The 8,449-nt window shown below is 47.3% G+C and overlaps 1 protein-coding gene across 1 annotated transcript in view; it reads right to left on the reverse strand.

Annotated features, from left to right (window-relative positions):
• Positions 1 to 2,751, reverse strand: part of LOC135821405 (uncharacterized) — an 11,677-nt gene extending 8,926 nt beyond the window's left edge. Inside the window, exon 1 of the mRNA XM_065334475.1 lies at positions 2,522 to 2,751. The gene's annotated coding sequence lies outside the window, so the exon portion shown is untranslated. The remainder of the gene's footprint in view (positions 1 to 2,521) is intronic.
• Positions 2,752 to 8,449: the final 5,698 nt, after the last annotated feature.

Genomic DNA, 8,449 nt, shown 5'->3' on the forward strand with positions numbered 1-8,449 from the left:
TTAGCTGTATTTTTTCTGATTTGATTTTGATTTTGACGTGTTCTATCACTATAACCGGTATATCATTATATCCGGTCACTTTATAAACGATACTTACTGTAGATGTATGTGGTTGGTGCTTCGTACAACCCCACGCGTTTTCATCCATCAAAATGTACCCATGCATTTTCTTTGGAAATTTTCCACAGTTTGCTTTAGACTCTGTTAGACTGAGTGTTCAGCATCCGTAGGTGTAGGAACGCTACCACCCTTCGAAACATCACATCTACATCAGGTTCAAGCACAGTGGCCAGTACTCCAGCTGCTGCTGGGGTGTTTGTTGTGCAATGGCTGTGCGCTGAAGTTGGCGAAAGACGACGGATCGGTGCAGCGCCGGGTGATACTTAGCATGATAATAAGGTCGTGCACCCGTCGCTGCATGACCTCAGTCACACAAACAGCATATAGTACCAGGCATGCAGCTTGCATGGGTCACGACTCACGGGTCATTATACCCACTCTCTTCTCCCTGGTCCGCAGTACACCATTTCCACACTGTTCCTGACGCTCTAACCTACATGCATGCTATCCACGCAGTAGAGCCATCCACCCTGCAGCCTCTCGAACTGGTGCATACCGACCTGCCATCCCGATTTGGCCGGAAACGTCCCGATATCGAGGGCAGTATTAATATTACGGACCCAGAGGTGCATGACCAGGCAGGCACAGTGGGTTGGTCAAAGACCATGATTGAGATACGAGAGGTACCTGGTTCAAGTCCTGCCTGGGAGCGGTTTTTCCAGCCGTGCTGCTACCCACAGTCAACTGGGAACTTGTGGCCAGGCACAAGGGGTACATGGATGCAGCTAATGGGGTCGTTTTCGGCACTTGTGCCAGTGGTTGTGAGACTTACCCACTCACCCCCACCGTTAGGCGCTGCATCTGCCGCTAGGGTTTATCGGGTGTTAGCGGCCGTCGTGAGTTCCCTTCGGGAACGGATACGATAATTTACTTTTACTTTAGCGGTGCATTAGTCACATGCCCCACAGGTACATTTGAATACATGTTCATACACGTAGGTCACACCACACCACTCTACTCTGTTATCGGCCCTCTTCTTATAAGAGTTGTGTTCAACACCTTTGTTGCTTTGAGGCTTCCGATGGAAAATAGAAGAATACTACTACTACTATACCATTGTCGCGATCTCAGGTTTGCAAAGCTTGGCAGGAATGCTGGCGAGTCGCGACACATGTATAACTTAAAACCAGGGCTCAAACGGTTAGTCCGATTAACCGGCTGCAGACCGGTTACGAAGAATTAACGGTTAACCGATAAAGATAACGGTTACGCAGTAACTTTTCAGTCAATTTGTCAAGTATCAGGTCGTTGCAAAGTGTGCAGTTTCGCGGGCTGTCGCACGCGTACGCAATTTCTGGGCTGTCAACTCGGTCATATCTGGTCTCTTGGTGTGAGAGTATGTATGAATGAGCATGCAAGAGAATGTACATGTGTGCGTTGTACTGAATAGGGTACATTTTTTGAATGAGTATAGTCAAATATACGGTTAAAAAAGAGTCCGCAGGATTGCCGTGGCTTATAGGTTATAACCGGTTAACCAACCGTTAGCTTAGCAGTTAACCGTCAGGGGTAAAACCGTGACCGTTTGAGCCCTACCTAAAACCCCCGTGTCTCAAACTCCTCACTGCCACACTGGTTCAATAACACTCACACCAGAGCATTATAATAATACCAAACGCTCGGAGGGTGCGAACAACCCCTTTTTTCGTGGGTGGCGTTGAAAATCGAAACACACAGTTTTGCAGACGTGTACATGTCTGCGCAGCCTTACATGTATTATGGTTTATTGTCAATAAAAATTAAGGTAACCCGCTCCGCTTGTTGACAGCCTAGCTACGTACCTGAATGTTGTTCTGTGGACTGAATGAGATTTGAGCTTTGGGGGGGGGGGGGGGGGGGGGGGGGTGGAAGGACCATTGTGGTTGATCTACTGGAAAGTGCTGCATCGCTCCGCAGTCTCTGCATCAAATTTTGGTTAGATTTTTATCACATCCTGTAAAGGCGAAATGAATGGCTGCGCGGGCAGTGAGTAAAAACACCCAGGGCTGAGCAGATGCTCGCTCACCGGCGTGCTAGTGGAACGCGAGCGTGACGAAGGCGACACTCGGGCGCTGCATGCAGCAGAGTAGCGTGAACTAGCGGGAGTGGCGCACTTCGCAAGTCAGCGGGTTCTACCCAGGCAAGGAAGTGGTGAAACCTCTTTCATGACTCCCTGCTTCTACCCTAGCGCCGGGCGCAGCCGATCTACAAGACTTAGTTCAAACAATCGCATCGACCAAGTCGATCTAGCTACTGTACGCGTACCGGCCGTAGCTGCCCGTGTCTGAAACATTTATCTCGCACCATTACACCGCTAGACATCAGACAGCGCACACAGCACTCAACTAAAATACATCAACTAACACCAGTCTTGCAGACGATTGAGGAGAGATACACTACTAGATCCAGGGCTATGCCTTACCTTCGCGATCACAAACGTTTAGTTGGAGCAGCTGTCCACACGGAGGTTTCGCTAGCACAGACTTGGATAGCTACATCACACACACGCACACCATGTGCACTGCAGACTAGAACGGTAACAGAGTTCGGCTTGGCAAGAAGGTTTTGTTTTTGGAAATTAGAGGCCACAATGCCACGTACTGCTCTTGAAATTCGCCGTGAAGTCCAAGTTTGAAATTGGTTTTGATAATGAATCGTTTGTTCTTCTTCCAGGTCCATGTCTTCATTCATACAATGATACAGTACAGCCCTGCTGCTGGCATGGTTGTTTCGCGCGCCATGGCTCATGCGAACATACTCGTACTCATTGCCACAATCATAACGACGTGGGCGCCATAGCAAACTGTACCAGTCATGTAAAAGTTACTGACAATCGACTGTTAGTGTTACTCGATCAGTCTGACGTGCGCGTCACGCATTTCAAATTCAAATACGGCGTGAGAGAAACTCACATCGCCTATCATCGCGCGATCATCGCCTATGTCACCATGGTCACGCGTCACCATGTTTCTCGCAGCCATGGAGACAGCCGCTAGAGGGGCTGTTTGGCGATGGTGGAGGCCGAGGGTCGGGTTCCCCTGCCGTGATTGGTGCTGCACCGAGCTTTTTTTGTGTGAAAGTATAACTATTTATTATTATTCTTATATCTATACTTCAAATTCGGAACGACGCTTCACGCAGCTTCATTATAGCAACTTGTATTGTGGCAACACTGACCAACACTCAGATGCACTGCTTCTTCACACAGCTGAACAATTCTTCTTTCTTCTCAACGTTTCGGTCACTCTGACCATCTTCAGGATGAAGCAGACACGGAAGCAAGGCAGACTTTAAAACAACAAGCTGGCTAGGTGCGTGCGGAATACAGCGGGGAAAACAAAACAAAAAAACAACAACTCCCAAGCGAAAAATGACACATGCCACATGATCACAATAGGGGTGCTAGTCCTCCGTGTGAGAGACTAGGGCGGTGATAATTACATGTATGTACAACCTGTGGAATACAGCAGGGGGAGAGGGGGAGGGGGGGGGGACACTCTCAGGCGAGAGAAGAAAAAAAACCGGCAACAGCCACATGACTACAGTAGTGTGGACAGTGCCAACATAATGCTAAAGTCTAGGGTGGTGATACGTACAATTTGTGGGTGCTAAGGTTTCACATGGATAGCTATCACTCCAATGAAACACCGCTTGGCTGAGGTATTGAGCGCTGGAGGAAGAATGGAACTAGCTGCTCCTTGCGGCACCTTAGTAGAAAATGCAACTGACAAATACATCTCTCTAGCTTCCATGCCCACTTCACATACAACCAGGGCGTCTTAGTCCTTGAGAAGGACAACGTATTATAAATTCGGAACGACGCTTCACGTTAAAGTCTGCCTTGCTTCCGTGTCTGCTTCATCCGGAAGATGGTCAGAGTGACCGAAACGTTGAGAAGAAAGAAGAATTGTTCAGCTGTGTGAAGAAGCAGTGCATCTGAGTGTTGGTCAGTGTTGCCACAATACAAGTTGCTATAATGAAGCTGCGTGAAGCGTCGTTCCGAATTTATAATACGTTGTCCTTCTCAAGGACTAAGACGCCCTGGTTGTATGTGAAGTGTGCATGGAAGCTAGAGAGATGTATTTGTCAGTTGCATTTTCTACTAAGGTGCCGCAAGGAGCAGCTAGTTCCATTCTTCCTCCAGCGCTCAATACCTCAGCCAAGCGGTGTTTCATTGGAGTGATAGCTATCCATGTGAAACCTTAGCACCCACAAATTGTACGTATCACCACCCTAGACTTTAGCATTATGTTGGCACTGTCCACACTACTGTAGTCATGTGGCTGTTGCCGGTTTTTTTTCTTCTCTCGCCTGAGAGTGTCCCCCCCCCCCCTCCCCTCTCCCCCTGCTGTATTCCACAGGTTGTACATACATGTAATTATCACCGCCCTAGTCTCTCACACGGAGGACTAGCACCCCTATTGTGATCATGTGGCATGTGTCATTTTTCGCTTGGGAGTTGTTGTTTTTTTGTTTTGTTTTCCCCGCTGTATTCCGCACGCACCTAGCCAGCTTGTTGTTTTAAAGTCTGCCTTGCTTCCGTGTCTGCTTCATCCTGAAGATGGTCAGAGTGACCGAAACGTTGAGAAGAAAGAAGAATTGTTCAGCTGTGTGAAGAAGCAGTGCATCTGAGTGTTGGTCAGTGTTGCCACAATACAAGTTTCTATACTTCAAGTATTACAAAAAGAGGCTTTGAATCGTTTTTTATCAAAATCTAAATATTTGCCGGGTTGGAAGGTAGGGACTTAAAGGGAAACTGAACGCCAAAAATAAGTATGGCTTATCCGAAGGAGAATTGGGCACTGATTCCGATGGGCTATGTCTCGAGCCGATCAGAGAAGAGGAACCGTGTCAAATAATTAATTTCATAAATAACACCTTCCATATTTGGAAATTGGGCTTGATGACGTGCGTACTGCTTAGCTGTCACCATGCTGTGCATGCTCACTGTAGGCCTGGCATTACAACAATCCACAACTAACTGTACGTGCTTCATCAAGGAAGTAAGACAGGCGCTGCTGAGCAATCGACTTGGTACTGAGTCCATGAGAAATTCTAGTTCTTTTCGAGCCTCCTGAGCTGGACTCAGCAAAGGCAGTTCTTTTGGAATGAGCTCTTTCTGCTTATAGCCGCTCCTTCATCATGGTCCAATAGGCCTTGACGGATTATGCTAATATTTTCGTGAAATTATGCTTTTCGCATTGCTGAAAAAATTGCAGAATTATGCTATTTTTATGCAAAAAGTTATACATATTACGCCGCATTATGCTCACATATGCTGCTAATGTATATGATGGTTCTGTGCAAAATAACAGGGGAATTTTTTGTAGAGGGCGCTGTACTGTAGTAGCAAAAGTTCAACGGGGTCAACGCACCGTCCGACCTAGCTACGACCGTCACTGATTGTAGTGGACTGGACATGTTAAAAGTCGTAAACCTACGACTTCCCGGTGCATCAACTTGTACTTGTACTTGTAGAACATGTACAACTGTATGGAATTTGATGCGAACAGGCGGATTATTCCAATTTATGCGATTCGTATGCAATTTGCCTCGAATTATGCGACTATTCGATTTTGGTAGGAATTATGCGAAAAATTATGCTAGCATAATCCGTCAAGGCCTATGCAATATGCCACTACGGTACCAGCAAGAGTAGGTAAGTTGATGTAGAACAACAGCTATGCACAGCCATGTTCATCTCCTCTTCACTTTGGAAGGCAGTACACGCACCCTTCATACCTCGACATTGCCTTGGAGTGGAAGCAAATTCACCATGAGTTTTCCAATTCGCTACAATCGATCTCGGGGTGATGATTGTGTCTTCTTCATCACCACTGCAGCCTGGACAGCCTTCGGGAAGACATGTGTCACTCTCCTGCTCAACAGATTCCTACATCTAGATTTGGTTACCGTCAGGGAACGAAATAGAGCTGCAAAACACCAAAGTAATTTTATTTTTATTTTATTTTATTTTATTTATTTCACCTTCCCGTGGCCAGAGAATATAGGCCAATATGGAGGGAGGGGGGCGGTAGCCAGCCATGGCAGTAAACAAAAACAAAGCAAAAATAAATAAATATTACACATTACTGGAGGCAAAGAGAAACAAATGTGGATGAAGAACTGGCAGTTATTAGAACACGAGCTTCATGTTGGCCTTGAAATCCTTTAGCGTACAAGACGATTTTACTGATAGAGGCAGGGTCAGCCAGAGAGAATAGGCAGCAAAAAACGGAGATCTGGTATAAGCTGAGGTTCGGGCTTTAGGTAAAGTGCAGGGATTGCGCGTAGGACGAGTGGGAAGAAACCAGTTATATTTACGCAAGTGTGGCTGATGTGTATCTATATTCATTACGTCATAGTTGTACTGCATGCACGCACACACACACGGATTAGTTGAGTGTGCTTCTTTTTCCTGTTGTTCTTTCTCATGACATGTTTTGTTTCCGTTCCCAAGTCTTCACGAATAAATAGTAACGTATCATGGCGCAGTGAACTTGTTCTTTCCTGTGTCCGTGCCTTGTGTCCGCACCTTGTAGTGTTTGCACGGGCCCAGTTGTTTTTTCCGTGTGAAGTAGTAGTTTCCGCGATCGAAACTCTGTCTCAGTTGAATTATTTTAGTAGTGTATTTGTTCGTACTCGTGGACGAGAGTGACTAATCGTAATGGAACAATCACAGGACGATACCGGATTTGACCTGTCCTCCGCGACCGAGCGACAGCAGGAATCTCAAATGGGTGTCCTGATGAAATTTATGGAGCAGCAGATGCGTGCAGCTGAGGCTCGTGATAAGGCGATGCAAGATCTGTTCAAGAATGTTCAGAGCAGGTCGCTATCACCATCGCAGCCTCAGTTCGCTCCGCAGCCCTCAGCACCAGCTCAGTCCACCTCGCAGACCTCAGCACCACGGCCAGTGAACAGTGTTTCCTGCCCACACTTATTGTCGTCTGCGACGCTGGCTGATTTTCACTCCTTCGTTGAAAGCTGGAGAGATTTTAGTGTTTGCCAGCATTTGGCCAGCCAGGCTCGTGAGGCCAGAGTGGCAACACTCCGTCAGTGTTTCGATGAGGAGCTGCGACGTTTTATCCGAGAGGATATTATCTGCATACCAGCTTCAGCTGACGTCGACCTGATGCTGGAGCGCATTCAGGCGTATATCAGACGGCAACGTAATCCACTGTTGGACCGCATAGAGTTTTACCAGCGTGTCCAGCAAGCTGGAGAATCATTTGATGCGTTTTACACAGCCCTGTGTGAACTACAAAGTGCATGCGACTTCTTGTCACACAGCCTATGTGGAACGTGTGATGCTCGCTGCTGTGCGCAGTGCAAAGGCCTCGGCCGTACCCTCAAGGAGGAATCTCTGCGCGACCGCGTCGTAATTGGGTGTATCTATATTCATTACGTCATAGTTGTACTGCATGCACGCACACACACCACGGCTGTTCAGATTCCGAAAAAGCGGCACCTACGTCATCCGCGCCTTTGCGGCTGGCGCAGCTAGGTTGCTCAAGAAAATTCAAAAATTTGAAATTGAATTGCATCGAAATTACCTTGAATACATGGCTTCTTCGATGGATATAGGACAAACCAAGCCTGCCTTCCAGGTGAATTCAGGTTTATAAAACTCCTTGAATGCAGTCGTCTTCATGTCCAAAATTTCGAAGCTTCACTCCTGATGAAAGTGCTCTTTTCCTCGACGAACGTTTCCTTCGTATTCTTCCTTTTCATAGCATCGTGCCTATTCCTGGGGATACTTTCAGCTAGCTTCTTGCCCAAGGTAAGGTTTTCTAGCGTCTTTTCCAAGTTTTTCCTGGTGCACGATCATACTACCTCTGCAACCCAATTGAGTTTTTTTCGTCGAGGGCCACTCATTCTCGTCGAGGGTCTCTCGTTGTCAGCCCCCATGGCAACCCACAATTCAGTGCTAGAGTCTCTGTGCAGGGTGTGTGGGTTCTTTATACCACCCTTTCGGAAAGACAAGAAGACGAGGACGACTACACATGCTGTGGCTGATCACGCAGATGAGCTCCTGCATTATTTCAACATCAACACAGCAACAGACACGCCAGACGTACATCCTGCAACATTTTGTGATTCATGCAGATCGTACTTGAGAAGGGCATCCTCCTCTTCTTCTAGTGACTTTAGAACACCAACTCTCTATCTGTGGCAGCCACATGGCAGTACCACTCCTGGCCCTTGTAAAGTGTGCTCAGGTGCTGAGGATAGGAGAAAAGGTGCAGGCCCAAGAAACCGTCGACGTCATGCTCAACGGCGTCTAGGGCTAATCCCACCCGCTGCAGTCGAGACGCACTTCTAGAGCTTGCTTCCCCGGCCTTCTTTG

Source organism: Sycon ciliatum, chromosome 7 (assembly GCF_964019385.1).
Source record: "Sycon ciliatum chromosome 7, ocSycCili1.1, whole genome shotgun sequence".
NCBI lineage: Eukaryota > Metazoa > Porifera > Calcarea > Leucosolenida > Sycettidae > Sycon > Sycon ciliatum.